The sequence below is a fragment of the Triturus cristatus genome, chromosome 6 (genome assembly GCF_964204655.1).
Source record: "Triturus cristatus chromosome 6, aTriCri1.1, whole genome shotgun sequence".
Taxonomy (NCBI): domain Eukaryota; kingdom Metazoa; phylum Chordata; class Amphibia; order Caudata; family Salamandridae; genus Triturus; species Triturus cristatus.
In genome coordinates this window covers 336,562,127-336,584,766 of record NC_140589.1, presented here as the reverse complement: position 1 = coordinate 336,584,766, position 22,640 = coordinate 336,562,127, and positions in this window count along the sequence as shown.

Here is a 22,640-nt window from a genome sequence, read left to right as displayed (position 1 = left end):
GTCAGTTGAAGTGCAACGAACGCTGGATACGCGCGCACTCTTCGGATTGTTTGTCGCTTGAAGACTAGACCGCATTTCTTTGTTTAAGCGGCGGGCGGCCATCTTGGAATTCTCGCTTTGCTGATGCTGCCACTGTTTGATGAGCACTCGAGTCAGCAATCTGCTGCATCGGTAAGATCTTTTCCATTGCGGATATTTTTTATTTCTGGAATACATGACATTCTTTTCTCGGTGTTTAAAACTAGTAGCTGAACATGAAATTGGACTCTTGACACACGCCCGGTGATGTTTCCGTCAGAAGTAGGTATATGACGGTCTCTTAATACGAGTGGATTTCACTCGACGGCTACATCCATTCCTCAGGGAATCCAGGAAGTGTTCCGAGCAGTGACGAAAGATTGTTTTAGAAATTTAAAAGCTGATTCTGCATCTGCGGTCCATTCAAATTTCACTCCTTTCTTTAAGAGGCGAGTGATGGGACTGACCTTGGATGAAAAATTTGAAATAAATCTTCGATAGAACTTCGCGAACCCCAAAAAGCTCTGAATTTCTTTCACATTTCTGGGGGATGGCCACTCTTGCACCGCTCTAACCTTTGTGGGATCCATACTAACTCCTCTTGATGACAAAACAAACCCCAAGAATTCCACTTGTGGGACATGAAAAACACATTTCTCAAGTTTTACGTACAAATGGTTTTCAAGCAGTTTCTTAAGAATTGTTCTTACATGAGTTACATGTTCGCTCTCATTTTTTGAAAAAATTAGAATGTCATCAATATAGACTACTGCAAATATGTCCAAGAATTCCCGAAGCACATCGTTCACAAAATTTTGAAACGCTGCCGGGGCGTTGCAGAGTCCATAAGGCATCACCTGGTATTCAAACAATCCATACCGGGTCCTGAATGCTGTTTTCCACTCGTCCCCTTGAGCTACTCGAACTAAATGGTAAGCTCCTCTTAAATCCAATTTCGTAAAAATGTTGGCGTCTTTTACTTGATCCATCATTTCTGAGATTAGTGGTAATGGGTATCGATTCTTGACTGTTACTTGATTTAGTGCTCTATAATCAATGCACGCGCGAAGTTCGCCATTCTTCTTAGGGATGAAAAATAGAGGAGATGAGACTGGGGACTTTGATGGTCGTACAAATCCATTGGCTAAATACTGTTCCAAGTACTCTCTCTAATGTAGATTCTCAGCTTCTGTTAGTGCATACACTCGGCTGCAAGGTAAAACTGCTCCGGCCTCTAATTCAATTTTACAATCGTATGGCCTGTGTGGGGGCAATTTTTCTGCATCTCTTTTATCAAAGACCATGGCCAAATCTTGATATTCCATTGGAATTTCTTCAGTTTTGGTTGTACAGATGATTTTTGGATTGGCTGCCAAACAGCTTGTTTGCGTAGCTTCAGAATTCTCCGTTTTCTCATGGAAGCAATTTGCTTGACAATAATCTGAATTCATTTGGATGGTTCTCATACTCCAGTTAATTTGTGGATTATGCTCTGTGAGCCAAGGCAATCCTAGAATAAGTTGAAATTGAGGAGCGTCTATTAAACTAAAGATGATCCATTCCCTGTGGCCATTCAATCCTCGCAAGAACAAAGGCTCGGTCTCATGAGTTATCGGGCCCGAAGACAGATTAGTACCATCCACTGCCCTAACTGTCTCCAAAATCTTCTTTTTGACAAATTGAATCCCCAAACTCTTGGCATAATTGATATCGCAGAAATTGCCTGGCGCTCCCGAGTCGATCATCACTGAGACCTCTGGAATTTCTTTATCTTGAAATTTCACTGTGAGCGATATAATCACATGAGGAGCAGCTGATTGTAAGGTGTTAGCCACCTGCTGAGTCGTCGGAGTTGACTTATCTTTAGCTTCCATCAGAGCAACCCCTTCTACTGATGGAGCCTGCCTTTTACCAATGGACCACTCTTAGGTCTCTTGGGACATTCTTTGACAAAATGTCCAGAAGCTCCACAATACAGGCACAATTGGTTTATTCTTCTTTTGTCTTTCTCTTCTTTTGAAAGTGGACCACGGATAGTTCCTATTTGCATAGGTTCTTCATTGGAAGGGCTTTTTGAAGTCTTGTGATTCTCATTCTTGATCCTATCAAAACGGGGTGGGAGAGATCGATAATCTCTCCTCTTCTCAGATCTTCTTTCATTTTGCCGATGATCTATCTGAAGTACTAAGTCAATTAGTTCGGAAATTTCAGATGGTCTCTTAAGAATTTGCGCCACCGCATCCTTCAACTCGTCCTTTAATCCGCGGTAAAAAATTGCAGCTCTCTTTTCATTGGGCCAATTAGTTTCAACTATGAGCTTATTAAATTGAGCGATGTAGGCCACTAGATCTCTGTTTCCCTGCCGAAGATCCAGCAATTCGTTATCCGTAGCTTGAGAAGCTATTCGACGATCGAAAATTCTCAGAAATTCTGTTTTGAACTCTTGGTAATTATATAACATTGAATCTTCACCTGAAACTATGGACATTGACCAAGCAGCTGCATCACCCGTTAGATACGACAATATGAATGCCACCTTTGATTGGTCTTCTGCAAAGATAACTGGCCTACACAAGAAATGCAGAGAACATTGTGTGAGAAAGATTTGTGTCTTGTTTGGGTCTCCACTAAAACGTTCTGGTTGAGCCAAAGGAATAATTGGAGAGACAGCATGTATGACTTGTATGGATAACCCAGATGCTTGAGATTCACTTGTAATGGTAGGGCCCCTTGAGGACTGAGAGCCTGCAGATAATGTTAATTATTCTACCCTTTGTTTAATTTGTAAAGACTCTACGTGGGATCTCCTTAACTCCTCCCTCAACACTTTATTTTCTTCTGCAGAATCATTCAATTGTTTTTGCATTCCCTCTAGTATTGTCGTTAGGGTCTTTAAGTCTAAACCGTCGACCATTTTTACTCAGTAGGAAATCAAGTCTTCCAAATAAGGTTTTTTTTTATTTTTATATATGGCACTTCAATCTGTCAGACCAAAGGTACCTGAGATTCGATTTCCTACTGGCAGATGATAATACTCCAGTCCCTCTCTGAAACGCCCAAGACTTACTAACTACAGTCTCAAGAATTACAAAGGGGGAAAGGGGTTTGGGGATAAAAGAGAGACTCCTCACTAGTGCGTCCTGTTCTCCTCTTCTAATCTTTCTGGGAGGATTCTCAGTATGCACCTATAAGAGATAATACATATCAATAATAGGGACCAACTAGTTTTCAATACTCTCACAAGATCTTCACTATATACACTGCTAATTAAATTCGTCAAAATAATTATTCACCTGTGAATTTTATGAGGAATAGCCTCTCTCTATGTATTCCGAAGAAGATGAAGAAAAAATGGCTAATTATATTTCCGGGGAGTTTCCCAGAGATGACTTGGTAATATAGCCATGCAGTTAAGTTTGAAAAGTCTTGAAAGTTCTTGTAATTAGTAGTTCTTATCCTCAAAAGTTGGTTGCTATATATATGTATATATATATATATATAGAAGGTAGCTCGAAGTTTTATTGACCTGAATCCTTGGCTGCAAACTTTCAGGAAATTAAACTGAACAGTCTAAGAATATTCGCAGAGAAATTGAAGTGTACTGTCCTTATAGTCTTAATACGCCAACCTTGTATCTTTAGTTCTTATCCTCCGAGAATTACGAATTAAGTTACAAATTTCTACTCACTCTAGGTCTTGACTAAGACGCCTTCTTCATAATTTGCTCGACTCTCGTGAAGACCTTAGAAGTATCTCTCAGGAAGACGCTAGTCAGAAAATACCTTAGTCGAAGACGGAACACTAGTCTCTGGAGCTGCTTACTCGGCGGTCGAACGAATGCTCAATAGCAAGAAAAGGACACTATCTTCTGACTGGAATCTCGCTTCCGAACGCTGCTGGGTTGAGACACTGCCGTCTCCTCTGGTGAGTCAGTTGAAGTGCAACGAATGCTGGATACGCGCGCACTCTTCGGATTGTTTGTCGCTTGAAGACTAGACCGCATTTCTTTGTTTAAGCGGCGGGCGGCCAGCTTGGAATTCTCGCTTTGCTGATGCTGCCACTGTTTGATGAGCACTCGAGTCAGCAATCTGCTGCATTGGTAAGATCTTTTCCATTGCGGATATTTTTTATTTCTGGAATACATGACATTCTTTTCTCGGTGTTTAAAACTAGTACCTGAACATGAAATTGGACTCTTGACACACGCCCGGTGATGTTTCCGTCAGAAGTAGGTATATGACGGTCTCTTAATACGAGTGGATTTCACTCGACGGCTACATCCATTCCTCAGGGAATCCAGGAAGTGTTCCGAGTGGTAAGCCATGCGTTCCCAGTGGGCGGAGCTTAAGTAAGCCAATCTCGTCACGCTATTAGGATTGTGGGAGCGATAGTTCCTTCTCCCAGTTTCATGGGAGAGGTAGTTCTAATTCCCCCTTCAACATTCACACCATGCGTTTATGTGCCTCCTCTAGCGCTTCTCCTCACCCAGGACCTGACAATGTGGTGGTGATGGACGTGGTGGTGGTGGACCTGGTGGTGGACATAGTGGTGGTGGTGGTGGATGTGGTGGTGGTGGACATGGTGGTGGTGGATGTGGTGGTGGTGGACATGGTGGTGGTGGACATGGTGGTGGTGGATGTGGTGGTGGTGGACGTGGTGGTGGTTGTGGACATGGTGGTGGTTGTGGACATGGTGGTGGATGTGGTGGACATGGTGGTGGACATGGTGGTGGAGGTGGTGGTGGTGGACATTGTGGTGGTGGACGTGGTGGACATGGTGGTGGTGGTGGAGGGCGTACTGGTGGTGGACGGGGTGGTGGTGGATGTGGTGATGGTGGACCTGGTGGTGGACATGGTGGTGGTGTACGTGGTGGTGGTAGATGTGGTGGTGGATGTAGTTGTGGTGGTTGTGGTGGTAGTGGTGGTCATGGTGGTGGTGGTGGACATGGTGGTGGTGGACGTGGTGGTGGTGGACATGGGGTGGTGGATGTGGTGGTGTTGATGGACATGGTGGTGGTGGACATGGTGGTGGTGGTGGATGTGGTGGTGGTGGATGTGGTGGTGGTCATGGTGGTGGTGGACGTGGTGGTGGTGGTTGATGTGGTGGTGGTGGACATGGTGGTGGTGGATGTGGTGGTGGACGTGGACATGGTGGTGGACATGGTGGTGGATGTGGTGGTGGACCTGGTGGTGGTTGTGGACGTGGTGGTGGTGGTGGACGTGATGTTCAAATAGCTGGCAAATTTGCCTTTAGGATCCATACAGCATGTTGATACAGGACATTTGCTTCAACAAAACTTCCACCGTATGAGTGAAATATCCGATGCCATTTAAAAAGACACATACAAATGAAACGCATTTCAAATATTTTAGGGCTTTCACTTTTAATTTCCCCAAAGGGAATGGATTAAAAAGTGCTGTCAGTAATAAAGTTGAATCGGGAAATCGGGGAGATGAGTCACCCACAAGATGAGAAAACAAGGAATGCACGGCGGAGAGAGGGGGAAGTGAAGCCCGGGAGTGGTGTATGCGTGTGCGCGCAGTCTGCTCATTTTCAAGCACTGCACTCGTGCTTATGCCGAGCACCTGTTCGCTCCCGCAAGGTGGATGCCTCCACAAGCACGAGTGTGTGCTTGAAAATGAGCATAGCGATGGCTAAATGCCCTCCTGTGAAGCCATACGCACAGCGTAGGCGAGACATAAAAAATCTTTAGTCTAGTACTAATTGCTGTGTTATGAGACTAAATTCTAGCTGAAATTGTAATAGACAATAAAAACAGTGGCATTAGACTTTTCCTACCCAGTAGTCAAATCTATTTTTTTTTAAGGTGATCTCCGTGAAACTCAATGTTTGCATGAATTTATAATCAACTGACATTGCCAGAGCAGTTATGTCTGGACAGTTCAGAATCTGTAATGAACTTTGAAAAGCAAAAATCTGAATTTCGGCCGTGGTCTTTTGACCTTTCACGTGTGCTGGGGATCGACCTCTTTCATCCATCCAAACCCCTAGATAGATCTTTGTATGAAGAATCCCTTCACAGTTTCTTTGTTTAAAAACCATGAGCCGTTTTTGTTTAATGTTAAAGCAAGAATCTTAAGTAGCATGGTCAATCTTGCTGCTGTAACCTTATTCTTTAATCAGGTATCCGAGTATAAGTTCACTATGGCATTTACTAGGGACGGCAGAATTCCCTACTTATGAACATGAATAATGGTTCTATTAAAGTAAAAAGTAAGCCCAATGTGTATACGGAGTTATAAGTTAAAGGCTTGTTTTACAATTCTGTGGAGCTATTGCTGTTAGCTGACCTTACTTACTCCATGTCTAGGAGGAATGCTATGTTAGCGAGTATATGCTGTGAAAGGTAGTAATACTACGAAACACCAGAGACCTCCATTTGGCTATTTCTGTCCGCACAGCTATCATTTATTTATTTTTCAGCCTGCAGGATCAAGCACACTGAGATGTGTAATATGACAGTCGAAAGCAGGCCTACACTCCCCAGCATGCTTAAAGCTGTGGGAAAAAAATACCAGACCGTCCTAAAGTCCTACTCACGGCATGACAGTAGAGGTCCTATGTCGATAAAAGTTGGCAAAAACAAGATTGGCGTCTCCTGCAGCAGCCACTGAGAAACCCTCAAATCTGCTGGACATGCCTGTAAATTAGAAGACCCCACTCGCACTCCCTTCCCTATGGAAAAGCCACGAGACCAGCTGTACAAGTACCTGTACCTTCACTGAAGGCGGTAAATATCCTGCCCCACACCCGCAGGAACACTTGCCCCTCCTTTGCCATAGTCTTCTCAGGGAGTTGGAGGCCCGCGCTGTGCCAGTAGCCACTGTTGTTGGGATGTGTGTAGTAAGGGCAACTGGCTTCCTGGCACAGCAGTGAGCATCTCAGGTCAGGTATCGATTGGTGCTGCCGGAGTGAGTTGATTTCTGTAGTTTGGAAAGAATGCGGAAAAGTGCGATCGCTGAAACTCGATACATTATCCTGGAGGTAGTTATTTTATAATCTTCGAACTAAATAGACTTGTTTGTTTTCGGGCTACAAATGTTATGTATATGCACCAAGTCAAATTAGATTATGACTTTGCAAAAACACCACCGTAAAGGTCTCATTAATGAGAACGCCATCTCGGGACATTGCTCTTTCTCCTTAATGCTGAGATGGGTCACACTTCATCAAAGCAAGCTTTGCTCTATGTTTCAGTGCGCGTTCGCCTACTACATACCCAACCATAGGGAAGCTGATATAACATAATGATGAAAATGAGTGCCGAGCTAAAATAAAATAAAAAGCGTGGCGCCCGTGCAATTTAATTTATGTTTATGGCGGTCCGTGAAGCAGGCGCCATCGTTACAAAATAAATCAAGCCCGGGAGTGGTGCGTGCGTGCGCGTGCAGTCTTCGGTTTTCAAGCACTGCACTCGTGCTTGCGGCGTGCAGCTGCTCGCTCCCGTAAGGTGAATGCCGCCACAAGCACGAGTGCAGTGCTTGAAAAGTGAAGACCGATGGCTAAACGACCTCCTTGGGCAGCGCATGCACGTTGCCTAGGCGAGACCTAAAATACGTTTTGTCTGCACTGACAAACAGGAAGAGGTCCCTTTGTGACCCATCCAGTTTGCAAATGGCTTGCCACATCCTTTTAGGATGTGGTAAAATATTAATATTTAGCAAAACGATTTTGGTAGCAAAATTAGAAGACATACCTGAAGGAATTGGTATCTGGAAGGGATGTCCTTAACATGCCCCTTCCAAATATAGATTCGGTATATATCCCCCCAACTCAAATTTCATTTTTTTTAGTTTGATACTGAATTTTGTGAATACAAAAATTCCATTTTGCGGTTGCAAAGGCTCTGATTTTATCAATTGGAGCATTCCGAAACACAGAACACCTTTATACTTAAAGGCTCTGTGCAGAACTAAAAACATATGTGGACTCGGATTACAATGGTATTTTTGGTTGAAAATATATCTTTACAGCTCAAAAAACAGGCTAGAATTCAACCTGATAGCTATCTACAGCAAGGTAAGTAACAGGCGTTATTTCAATTGCTCCTGAATAACTGTATATACCGACTGCACACGCTTACACCAGAGGAACTCCAATGCAAACTGTGGAAAGTGGGCTTATAAGGCAAGGTTAGCATTGTGCGTTACTGAACGCCCACAAACATGATCATTCACAAACTCTTCTCTGACACTTAACCACCCTCTAAGATTTGCTCCTGCAAAGAGTGAATCACTTTTGAGGGTTGGAAGGAAAGTTGAACACCCCAAACGTGATGGAGTAAGAGGAATTTGAGTTCCCCATGGAAATAAATATCGTCCCCTTCGAGTAAAATATCACAAAAAAATATACATTAGAATATCGGTACCTAAAGTATCTTGCTCAGTGAGAAAACCAATATCATAAAATGTCACATGACTTTCCTAGTAGTATGATTGGAACATCGTGACTGGCACAGCTTTCTACGCATACTACTGCAAATATCTGTGAATTCCTAAAAGTCTTAAATCTATCCCTATGCGTAGAAGTAGGACTCTTTTTGTGAATATAGCTCATGTGTAACCTGCAAGTCACAAGACCTGACCCAGCTGGGATGAACTAGGCCTTTTACCTTTTGCTATTCAATTCATGAGTTATTTATTTTTATAGGTAATAATTTGATCTGTAATTATAATACTGCAATACTTCGGTGGAGGTCATCAATAGTGTCATTGTGCATCTCAGTTAATCTGCATCTAATCAAATCTGTAGTTTCTTGCACTCACTTTCTGCTCACCCAAATTCCCGAATTTTAGAAGGATTTGTTATTTAGACAGCCTTCCACGTTTTAATGTTAATTTGTTATTAGGACAAGCAGAAAGACCAAGATAAACATTAAGCAATCAATACATTCAAACACACATTGAATAATCCTGATTGGGAAAATATCTCAATGACTTGCATCAGATTTATAACACTTTTCAAACTCATGTTGAAGGTTTAATAGTGCAGACAAAACCAGAAAGAAAACCGAGATTAGAAGGCTGTATTTGGATACTACCTGGAGAGTACTCACAGCAGCCTACACTCTGATGTGTATCACTGCAGTGCCATAGGATCTTGTACAATTTCATCTATTATGTTTACACAGTACCTCATTCTAATTTAAATTGAGCAAATATTCTTATTTAACAAACATATAGGCAAGATGTGAGAATTGATGCTTCACAACAGCCTCGACAGCCATCGTAAGAAATGTAACAACATAGCAGAGTCTTACTGAATAACTAAGGCTTTGCCTGGAGCTAGCAAGACGTAACACTATGCAAAGCTATGAAAAGTCTCACACCTACCCCTGTGCTTAGGAGTGTGACTTTTTGTGAAACTGGCACATGTGTTATAGCCTGAGCCAGTGGCTCGGGTATATAAATCGGGTTCAGAGACTTTCCCGACTGGCATAGCCCTCAACAGTGGGCTGTAAAGCTATAATAGAAGCAGGCATAATTGAAAGGGAATGTGTTCATTTCTTTCTGGATCCAAAACAGTGCATGTGTGCAGCAGAGCACAGCATAACCCAATCGATTAGAACTTTCTGTGTTTATCCACGCATAGGAATTTGTACTGAAATGGCACGTAATCCAGTACAAATCTTATGCTATACAGCGCACATTCTCCTGAGTGTCATGGAGGCAAGTTGTGGATTGCACAAGACAGCCTATTTGTGTGCCAGCGCAAGGGTGACACCAGCAGCATGCCAATCTTTTGTAGATATGGTGCTGCTCTGTAGTTTCTCTTTAAAGTAACAATGCACAGAGCCAGGGTCGCATATATTACTGCCCCAAAGTCAAATCATTCTGGGAGAAGATCTTCGCCTTTTTAAACAACATGCTAGGTTATACTCTTAAAACGGAGTTTGCCAACCTGGTAACTGCCTTTATTAGGACAGATCCAGACTCACAACAAGACAGAGACCTACTCGATCTCCTACTAACGGCAGGTGTAAAAATGGTACTCAATAAATGGAAAGACACCTCCAAGGCAACGTTTAAGGGATGGCTCAACTGGGTGACGTACCTCAGAGGAGCGGATACAGTGGCCCTACGAGACTCACCGTGGAGACAGCCCGGCAGAAAAATGTGGGCATCCCTGAACAAGTTTCTAGACCCTTATGACCCGCCCTGAAAAGGCCTAGTATAACTACCCGGATAGCAACCCTCATTAGACAATAGCGAGTAGGCTAATTCTCCCTATATGAGATACCTCTTCTTCTCTGCTCTGGTTCCTTTTCCCTGTCCCTCTCTGTGCTTTCTATGACCCATACGAGGACAGTGGGTGGGGGGCAGCCAAAATAGGCAAACTGTACCACAACTAACACAGCCAATGTGGGCTGCCCTGTAATAACAAGCAATGCCGAATGCATGTTATATGTTATATGTATGTGATATGTTGTATGTTATATGTCATATGTTGTGAGAAACAAAATAATAATAATAAAAATCTAATGAAATAAAAAAAATAAAAAAAGTAAGAATGCACAGCAAATTTTGAGGCTGCACTGCATTCCATGAAATCTTAGCAAATCTGTGCGTAATGTAGTGCTAAATACCACGTTGGTGCAAATTAGCACCACAAGGAATGTTTTTTTTCTGGCTTGGCCTTCTATTTGTATTACCTTTTTGCAAGTATCGATCAACGATCCAGGTACATCGTTTCGAGGTGCTCTCCAACACTGATCCTATAAATAGTAGTGTGGTCTGTTGGTGGCGCGGTGCGTGGACCAGTATCGTGTCTATTATTTCTACAGTTCAATGCTAATCTATGGAGTGAGGAAAAATTCGTTATCAAAATCATACAGCTCAGACAAATCAGACGTGCAGTACCTGCCTTTTTCATTATTTCCCCTTTCAAATTACTTTAGAAATAAAAAGTAGTTTCCCTAGTTTCTTGTGCTACAGATTCTTTTACTTTCACTGCTGCCGACTGTCCTAACCTCATTCAATAAAGAGACCTTGTAAAAATAATAAACTACAAAGCTCATTTTAATTACTGACAACCATGGTAAGCGTTGTCTTGGAAACGCAAAAGAATTACCATGCTTAAAGATTTTATCTTTCCCGCAGATTAAATGATTAAACAACTATTTCACTTTTGATCCTATTTCTTTGGTATCCTCTCAACATTTCATACTAAATGTTATATTTTGCAAATCATATTCTGCTGTCTCCAGAAAGGCACAGACTGTTCTGCTCAAAATGAGATTTCATTAAAAAAAAGAAACTGGATTAGGTTTTGGCGGAAGTGCAGCGAGCAGCATCTGTGCATGTGCAAATAAATAAGGCAAGGATGGGGAGAGAAGAAGTGCAAAAATGTAAATCCATTTCTCCTTTCGCCATTAACCAGTCAGAGGTTTGTGGGGAAACCTGGCAAATATTGTTCAATGTTTTTCTGTTGTGTCTCACGATGTCTTATTTCGGCAAGAGAGCAAATAACACTTTTTAATGTGTAAGCCTTATAAAACATAAATGCTGTGAAACGACTGAGAGTAAGCTTATGATAAAGGCACAGTGGCACTGAGGAATTGTCACAAATATATATTTTTTTGTTGCAGTTTGTTGAAGAAATTAAATGTGCAGTGTTTGCAAATGAGGCATGATGTGCAAATTGTATTATTAGAATTACAGCCTCTTATTTATTCCCACATCCCCCACCTTTCTTTGCACTTTTTTTGTTTTGGTAGACACATTTCTACATGTCCCAGATAATTCTGCCTCTTCTGTCGCAAAATAAGTTGAAGAAGTACAGACGCGGGGCAAATTTAAAAGAAAATGACTGGCGCTGCAAACCATCTTGCTGCTCCAAACTATGTCATTAGAAAAGTGCAGCGATACGTCATATTTACAGCAACACAACACATATCTGCGCTGGCACACAATTGGCCACCTAGTGCCAACGCGGGCACCCTTGCACCATAGTGCAAGAGTGCCTGCATTGCAGGGATGAGTCTTTTGGTGCCGGAAGGTGTCCCTACACACTACACACAAACAAAAATTGATGGTGTTTTCCTCCTTCTTTGTGTGCTGCAGAATACTTCTCCTCTTTGCGGCACTTAAACACCATCCCTGACGCATTTCCAGGTTTACAAAACCTTTCAAAGCAGGGAATGCATCAGAATCCATGGGTGTTCTGTGGGAACACCCACAGCAACACCCATGGAACTACCCATTCACACAGAGTGATGCATGAAAGGGGGACATATTTACAAGCCCATGAAAAGCCACGCAGGTGGCTTTGCGTGGCCTTGTAAATATGTCTTAGCATTGTGCGCCACTGGAGCGTAAAAAAAGTGACGCTCTGGTGATGCAGGGGCCTTGCAAATATGCCCCACTATGTGCATCAGTAGCATCTTCCTAGCCGCCAAGAGAGCCACTATCTTGTATGTGTCTTCACTGACCCTTGGGTGACAGGGGGCATTACAGAAGGTGGCACCACAGCAACACCTGTTATTCCAATGCATTAATCAGGTCCATGTAGACCTTAGGGAGAAAGGCTATTACAGGAGAGACAGATGACTACCATTAGTAATACCCCAACCCCTTCCTCTCTCTGGGGATTCAGGAGAATCACTTGCCTGCGGGTCTGTGAAGACTGTGGTATGGTGGGATAAGGCAGGATAAATAGTCAGTTCACAGCACTGACATCACGTAAATGAACAATACATTTTCACAGCATTGTATCGCAGGTTGCCCCCACTGACGCATACAAATCATATCAGTATTGAATAGGAGAGCATAAATCGTTGGCTTCCTCGTATCCCACAACACCAGTAATTGATGAATTCCACATACTCCATGATAACACTTTGGACTATCAGTGTTATTTTGCTGCCAGGACAGTTTGCATCTATACATGCGCGAACCGAGCTAGAGCAAACACCGAGATCATACATGACGTAAAACAGTCATGGAGCCCAAAACATGCATCACAAGTATACATTTATTCACTTATTGTACACCACCTGAGAAATACACTGTAAGACAGATCCGAGCCGAGGGATCATCTTAAAGACAGAACACAAAATATTTTACTATACCTACAACCTATGGGAAGTTGTTCAGGTCACAATTACAGCTTTACCAATATGATATGTCCTGAAATGCATAGCATATACCAAAAACAAACCTAACCCACAACAAAATGTTTATGCCATGTCGAAGCAAATATGGACTATGGCAGAATCAATACAACATGAAGCAAAACAAATAAATAACTTACTTAGTCAATGATATGAAAAGCACATATGCTTCATTGATTAAGATATATATTAAAATATAAGACCTCGCTGAAAACAATATAGCAAGTACTGAAATGAATGACATTCATTGTTAGTAATATGACAGTGGCTGAAGAGACTGGCTTGTTAAGAGGAATATAACACATTTTTAAATAAATATCATGCATTGAAATAACTGTAAGCTTGAGCAAAATGAATGTGATAAATCTTTGAAATGAAATGAAATGAAATGAATGAATGAAATGAAAGAGGCTTTTATATAGCGCATGGCTACCCGGAGGCATCCCAGCGCTGCAGCGGTCGCTAGGGGGAGGGATGGGTTTATGGGAATAGCCAAGTTTTCAGATGTTTGCGAAATGTCAGATGGTTAGCTTCCTTGCGGCTAGGGAGAGGTAGGGAGAAATCTTAACATAAATACATTTTGCTTAAAGATTGTAATACATATTGAAAAGAATGACTCACCTTTACACATAATTTTTGAAATAAAAATGATATACATTGAAATGACCATGATATGTGTTTTATATAAATATGACACATCTTCAAAGAGATCTGAGAAGCATTAAAATAAATATGGCATTTGCTGATAGGAATATGAAATGAATACGGCATGCTTGAAAAATAATTAAAACCCAGTTGAAAAGAATTTGGTGTGCCTTAAAAAAATGAATATGCCGCTCACTCATATGAATATGAAATTTGCTGAAATAAATATGGCAATCATTGAAAGGAGTGTGACACATCTGGGAATGAAAGAATATGCATTTAAATCTATATGCTATGGGTTTAACTACATATGACACATTTTGAAATGAGTATGCCAAGTTTTAAATTGAATATTGATGTGCTTACTTAAATTAATATGTGCCATGTTGAATTAAATTGTTCACCTGTTGAAATTAAAATGGCTGATGTTCAGATGAAACTGGTGTGCTGGAAACTAATATGACACTCACCAAGATAACAAAAACCCAGTGAGATAAATATTACATGCAATGGAATTAATAAGGCACACATTGAAATAAAAAGGAGTCATGTTTGAATAAATATGTAATGCGTTGAAACGGTGATGACATGCTATGAATTGAACTGGATAGGTTGAAAATTACAATACATACGCTAAATGATTATGAGGTGCACTGAAATTAATATAGAATGAAAAGAAAAGAGCTCCTTTTAAAATGAAGTACATAGACATGCAGCAAGAGAAGATTGTGGTATGAGACCTCACAACCTGAGGATTTTAAACAACAAAGACATGGAGGGGCCAGGGCCCTCAATACGAGATGCCTGACGCTGTATTAATCAATGGCTTTAAATGATAATACCACACAGCCCAATTGCAGGAGATACTGAGTCAATATTTTAAAATTCTATTTGAAAGGCTAAAGCTGCCATACAGGTGGAAATACCACTGAAAACTGCCACAGGATCCGAGCAGATGGCAAATCATCGCCATTCACAAACATGCATCAAGAAATAACATTTTAAAACCAAATGTACACAAAGCACTTATCTCACAATTGACAGGAATAAACTGGAAACCATAAAAAACTACTTTTAATGGATGCAATGGTCTGTGCCTTAATAATACATTGGCCTTCAATAAGCAACAAGGAATACCCAAATGCATAGGTGCCAATCAAAATTATAGCAATGCGGATCAGACCTCGTCTCACACACACTTTAAAGTACTAACAGGGATGTAGTACTCACAAACCATTTCTTCATGTTGAATGCAATCTAAGTCCGGCAGAAACAAGAGGAAGCAGCCGAGTACCAAGGGGCATGGTCTTGCTGACTTACATAAGAGAACATCCATGCATATCAAAAGATGCCTATCCCTTCTCACAATGTCCAAAGCCTATATCCTGCTAACACTTTGGCTGAACATGTGGAACAACCAGCACCTGCTGACTGTCTCTTGGATGTAATTGAATCCAAGAAAAATATTCAGACTGCCATCTCCCACCCACCCCCTACACTCAACAGACTAATTCCTCTACTGTATTTCCTCACCACAGTGAGAATTCAGACACCAGGGAGCAGCCCATGGTCAAACCTACATTTTTCAAAATCCTGATGCAGGTCTTAACAGTCAATCTTTAGTTGGTGTCATAGTATATTTTCTTCCGCAAGACTCCTAAACAGAAAATACTGCTAAGACTATGTGCTAGGCAGTTGTGGGATTCCCATATGTCATTGGGCTGCTAGACTGTGCCCATGTGGCATTTTCACCTCCAAAGCCCGCTAAGCAGTTTTAATGTAATGGGAAAAAATAACTTAACATGAATGTACAGATACGTTTGTCGTTGAAGGGTTTAGATTGAGAACAGGAAGAAATGGCGCTTGAAGTTTGTGATGAGGATGAATATGCACGGTGCAAAACAGGTCAAGGGGAAACAAACCCAAAGGAAAACACCCCTTGCAAACGTGTAGATAAAGATCTACACAGTGAATATAGAACAAAGTCCTGTGCACACGTATAAAGATGGTGGTTTTAGTGTAAAAACCAAAGTTAATGATATCTTTCTGCTGAAATTATGGAAATCGACATCAGAAGTAACATAGATGGGGATTTAATATCAATCCAGATCAATACCTGTTACACATCGAGCCTCCTGCGTGGTCACATGGGCGCAGGGGAGAAATGAGTACGAGTGTTAGGGGGCATACACATTTTAGACGCTCCCTTACCGAGTGCCGGTAGGTGGAGTTTACTCCCGTTCAGCCCTTCTAACCGAGAAGCCGGTGCTTGGCTTTCGGTTTCCTGTATCCAGACGCCACGCCCCTCCTGACGAGTTCCTGATTCGTGAGTCTCCTAAACCTTGACGCGCATAGTTTTCAGGCTCCCGCTCGCTGCCCCCGAGTACCCGTCCCCACATGAGCGAGTCAGAGTCACAGAGAGAATTCCCCCGCTCCCCGCTCCATGACGAGTGTTAATTCGCGGCCGCGGTTTAAGGTCAAAGAGAGACGCGGCCGCGTCTGAAAAGCTACTTAGTTTCAGATTTCCTTTTCCCCCCTGACATGGTGGCGCCATCTCTTTAATATCTTTAATACACGCCGTCAGCAGATGCTGGCGTGAATGCGGATACATTGTATCTTGTTTCCGCGTAAGCATTTCACCTACGCTTGTGTAGAATTTTATGTTGTACGCGCGATGCGCGTTTGAAATTATTTGAGGATCCTCACCTGAATTTCTTTTGCACTTGAAGTGCGTGTTTGATGCCACATTTTGGGAAACTTGGTATTTAGATAGTTGTAGTAGCAACGAGTAGGGCTTCTAGCTGCTGTTGGAGACAGGTGTTCTCTATCAGTGTGTGGGCCCCATTTACTCCACAGCATAGCTGACTTGAGAGGTCTGTTAATATGTCGCTTTGAGAATCCCCATTGAGCATTTAGCAGAGCCCCAGAGATACTCCTTCCTTGCCTGTCACCTACTAGGTGCCAGCTTCATCTGCGCTGCCCTATCTGTTCCTGACTACTTCTTGCCCTGCTGAGACACCCATCCAACTTGCCTGCCCTGCTGAGTCAATTCTACATTCCTTCTTGACTCCAGAGATGTCCAGCGGGTAAGAAGGAGTGGGTGTCATCGCTAACAGAAGCACCAAAGTGTATGATATGTTTTTCTGGTTCTAGGGAGAAGAGGCCTTTTCCTAATATTTCCCTTATTATCTTTTCTATAGGTTATCCTCTTCCTTGACCATTCTGAGGAAATCTGCTGGGGGATCTAAAGTATATTCTGCCAAGCTTTGGGTCCCCTCATCTCTCAGGGGCTGTCTACTGGTAGAGTGTATTGTACTCACGCTTCCGTGAACAGGCCTTGGGAGTGTGGGGATATTCTCGTCGCTCCTGTGGATTGGGTCTACTCGCTCACAAAGGTGGGTCTATTCGGCAACAGAAAGCCAAGCCCACAAATTAAGTCCACCCGAGCGACGATGAATCTAGAAGGAGCTAGTTCTTTACCGGAGAACCCCCTCCATAGCCCTACCGTAGAAGAGTTGGCTGCGGCCCTGTTAGACCTTCAAAGAGAAGTAGGGAGACTCAGAGTAGAAAACCACCAATTACATGTAGAATTAGAAAGACAACAACATGTAGACTGCGCTACAGTCACAGAAACACCGCACAAGAATAAACGTACATACATACAACCTGCCCGCTTCATGGTTCCTTCTCCGTCGGTCGAGTCTACGACTGTTAACCCCTCCAATCCCCAAGCTATACAGGTGTCCATGCATACACATAATCCCGTTCCTCTAGCGGTCCCAGGAAGGTTTTATGGAGATAGCGCCAAATTCAGTGTTTTTCTCAATCAATGTCAACTACATTTCCTTTGTAAGGCTACTGCCTTTCCTGATGACACAGCTAAAGTTGCGTTTGTTATTTCGTATTTAGGAGGTAATGCCGCTAGTTGGGCGGTCCCTTTAGTTGAAAGCAACGATCCCCTTTTGTATAATTTTACGCTCTTTAAGGACAAATTGAAAAGTTTGTTTTCGAAACATACCTATGTACAAGCGAGTGACAGTGAATTATTACGCTTGAAACAAGGAAACAAGGACCTTTTGACCTATGTGACGGCGTTCAATAGGTTGATAGTAGAAACACAATGGCCGGAAGAGAAAAGAACCTCCCTCGAGGATTAAACGATGATTTGAAAGATCTCTTGTCTCATATTGTGGACCCTCCCGAAGATTGTCACACCTTTATTGATCTAGTGGTGAGACTCAATCACAGATTAACGGAACGAAAAGGGGAAAATCCCGTGGAAACCTGGCTCGTCTTCTGATAGTTCGAGGGGACAAAAGAGAGAAGAAAGAACCCAAAGACACCAGCGAACCAATGCAAATAGGGGGTATGAGAAATCCTTTAACTGTCGAAGAAAAAGAAAGACGGAGAAAACATAACCTTTGTCTTTATTGCGGAAAGGGGGACATTATGCGAGAGGCTGTCCTGCCAAAACAGGCACAATTCCTTAGACAGCAGCTATGTGCCAGGAGTATGGTTTCACATCGGGAAACTAAAGAACTTGAAGAAGGAAGAGACCGTTTCTTCAAGTGATACAGTTTGGAAGGTCTCTGCAGAGGTGGCTAGTATTCACACACCTGTGGCCCGCCATTTTACATTATCCGTTACACTCATTGTATCCATTCAAAGACGCAAGAACTTATCCATCCTTCTGGATTTTCTAGATATTCATCTGGCACAAACTCTGAAAATCCCTTTTGTGCCCACAGCTAAACCCGAACCTATTAGAGCAGTCGACGGAACAGAGTTGTCTTCCGAGTTGATCGCTTACCATACTCCCACTTTGACCATGGTGTGCAGCAACGGGCATTCGGAGCAAAAAGTATTCGATCTCATAGACACACCTAATTTTGGGTCTATCCTAGGGGTGCCGTGGTTGCAGGTACATAACCCCCTTATAGACTGGAATTCTCGCAAGATCACCCTAAGATCTGCTTATTGTATGTTACATTGTTACAATGAGGCTCATGAGTGGGAATCCCCGTTATGTTGTACGATGGAGAAATCGGAGATGACGCTCCCTCCTATGTATAGTGAGTTCACAGAAGTCTTTGATGTAGAAAAGGCCTTTGCCTTGCCCCCTCACAGAAGTTACGACTGTAGAATCGACTTGATTCCTGGGGCCGAATTGCCTGTGAGTCGTGTATATGCTCTGACGGAGCCTGAAACTGAATACCTCCAACAATATCTCTCGGAAATGCTGGAAAAGGGGTTCATAAGACACTCTACATCCCCAGTGTCCTCTCCCCTCTTCTTCATTCCTAAACGCAAGGGGGGTCTTGATTATCATGCCTAAACAAAGTGACCATAAAGAATAAGTACCCATTGCCTCTCATTTCTGTACTTCTAGATCAAGTGCGAGGGGCCAAGATATTCACCAAATTAGATCTTAGAGGACCCTACCATTTGATCAGGGTCAAAGAGGGCGATGAGTGGAAGACTGCCTTTCGTACGAAATTCGGCTTATTCGAATATTGTGTCATGCCCTTCGGTCTTTGCAATGCCCCTGCCGCTTTTCAATATTTTATTAACGACATTTTACGTGAATATCTTGACCTCTTCGTAATCGTATACATCGATGATATTTTGATCTTCTCCAAATCTGAAAGAGAACATGTAGAACATGTAAAGAAGATCTTGAAGAGACTAATGGATAATCATCTTGTCGCGAAACTAGATAAAAGCTCATTCCACACGGATAGAGTGGACTTTCTGGGGTTTGTTATCTACCCTGATGGAATTCTTATTAATCCAAAGAAGATAGATGAATTAGTCAAATGGCCCAGTCCCACCTCCGTGAAAGAGGTACAATCATTTCTCGGGTTTGCAAATTTTTACAGACGCTTCATCGATCATTTTTCTGATCTTATCACCCCCATTACGAGACTGTTACGAAAGGTAAGCCAGTTCGCTTGGTCAGATGAGGCAGAAAACACATTCTCGCAACTCAAACACAGGTTCACTACAGCGCCTATCATGTGTCACGCGGATAACACACAGCCATATTACTTGGAATCAGATGCCTCTCAATATGCGGTGGGTGGCGTTTTATCCCAACGCAATCCAACCACGCGGTGTTTACATCCTGTAGCGTTCTTCTCAAAGACGTTGCTCCCCGCTGAACAGAATTACACCATAGGAGAAAGGGAACTCTTGGCTATAAAGCTTGCTTTCCAAGAATGGAGACATTATTTACTGGGATCTCCACATACGATCACGATCTACACAGACCATCGTAATCTGCTATTTTTTAAATCCGCCAAGGCCTTAACCCACTGTAGCCTAATACTGTGATTAGCCGGGTATCTGGAATGTGCAGTCCGGTCATCTGGCCGAGTGCCGTTAGTACGTCCGTCCAGAACTGCTGAACAGGGGCGCAGTCCCAGGCTATGTGTGGAAGTCCAGCCCCTCTGTCCCACACCTATCGCAGCGGCCAGTGTTCCTAAGATGGAAGCTAATGAGTCTCGTGGGCATGTAGTAGAGATGGTGCAGGTATTTGTAGTGGATTATTCGCAATCTACTACTGGCAGATATTTTCCCGGTCTGCTGGCAGCAATAAGTAAATTGGTCATCCGTAAGAGGAAAGCCTAGCTCTTCTTCCCAGTGTATTCGCGCGGCAGGAGCAGCGTGTGAACAGGTAGTCTGGGTGGTGCGATATAGCATGGAAACTACATGTGTGGGGGCCTCTTTCTGCAGCAGGGAGTGTAGTGGGCCCATGGTGGGAGCCTCATGTGGAAAGTCAGGGGTGAGAGATTTGGCATCCTGTCATAGCCTGATGTACAGAAAGAGTTCTAGTGGTGTAGTGGTGGTGTTCCCCAAAAACTCCTCAAGGGTGGAAAATTTGCAGTTTTTGTATAAGTCTCCCCATATCAGAGCTGAGATTTTCTGGAGCAGCTGCGGGCATCCTACCTCCTGAGTGACGGAAAGGTCTAATCTACCTGCAAGGGGCAGCAGGGGGGAGTATAGTATATCCAGTCTGAGCCAACGGGCCAGGCTTTGTTTGTGCAGTCTACCGTGGTTAGGGTGGTGTGAGTGTGGGTGGGAGTGAGCTAGGATAGGCCGAGCTGGGGGTGGGAGTCATATACCCGTCTTCCACTGCTAGGTGGGGCATGTAGGGTGGGGGGTTCATCCAGTACGCAGCGTGGTGGGCTTGGGCGCAGCTGAAGTATAGCTTCATGTCCGGGATTTCAAACCCTCCAGCAGCGAATGTGCGAGTGAGAGTGTCCCATTTGAGTCTTGGTTGTTTCCCTCCCCAAGTAAGGCAGATGAGTTGGGATTTCAGGGTTTTAAAGAAATATCCACTGGGGGCATGTGGAATGTGTTTTCACTGTACAACTGTATGTGTACACAAATGCTTAACACACTGCCTCTGAGATAAACCTTTCTACTCATGCCAAGCTGACTACTAGCCCACCTAGGCTGTGATCCCACTTATCTGACCTGACTGGATTGTGACAGTTCACTTTCACCACTAGTCAACCACTACTGGACCAAGATTATGAATCTACATAATTTATATGATATATTGTAGTACTTCTTCACACAGATTTGGAACTAAGGAAAATGTAGAGCACTATTGAACTGCACTGCAAGTGTAACCTTGATGTGCAAGTCATGACCAGGGATTCTAACCAAGAACCATGGGCACTGTAGATTGACATATGTCCCCCGCATCCCCTACTTGTCCCTTCCACTTCTAAACAGTAATATTATGAAGTGGCATTTACTAATTTTGGAATTGTATATGTGTCTTATTTCTCCTTATATGATACTATGACCGCCGATCTCACCTGAACTGTTATATAAACATATGCATATGGTTATCTTTATCTCTTTATGTTTTATTTATGATTATTCTGTATTTGCTGTCTTTTCGCCTCTGGTTATGACTACCGTTTTGGAAACATGTCATAACGGCCTCATTACGGTGTTGATTCTCTTTATACATGTAATATTCACACTGTTTTACATTATTATGTTCTTGTAAATATGTGTAACCTCAACAATGTATCATACGTGCCTTGTCCTCCTTTTTCTTCCCTCCTTTACTTTTTTATTTCTTCTTTTTCATTTCCTTTTTTATTTTTCCTTTTACCTCTTTTATGACCGGTGTTGGATGAAATACTTGCCCTTTCTTTTCCTTGCTTTACTTTTTAATTTCTTTTTTTCCCTCTACTTCTTTTATGACCGAGATCACATGAAATACTGTTTGTGTATACAAAAAACATTTGTTTCATTTGAAAATGGATTGCACATATTGGTCACGGTGTTTTCACTAAATATTTGCTTCATTTTGCATATTTGGTGACCTTGTGTCATTAATAATACATCCTTGTAGAAGCCCTTGGTTTATGGGCCGATAGGGGGCAAAACGTATTGGCTGTGCCTCAGAAAATATTTTTTTCCATTCTTCTCCCCAGTGATTCTGACCCTTGAAGATTCACTGTTCACATCTTTGATCGTGTAAAATAAATAATAGATGCATTACAAGGATTCTTCTTAATTATTATGAATTTATTCACTTGTCCTGGTACAATCTCTCCTTTTACGAGTAATCCGTTCTGCAGCACACACAAAGAGAAGAAAATCCTTCTGGGGAAAGTTGTTGTGCAGGAAGGTGCACAAAAACAATCCTAGCTGTAATGTAGGCACCATTGAACCATGGTGCAAGGGTGCCTGCATTGAAGCATGGCAGCCGCAAGTGTGCTAGCGCAAAGAGAGAGCAGGAATGCGTCATATGTTATAGTAATTATGGCGCATTCGTGCTCCCTCCATTTGATGTAGCACAGCAAGTTGTCTTGATATG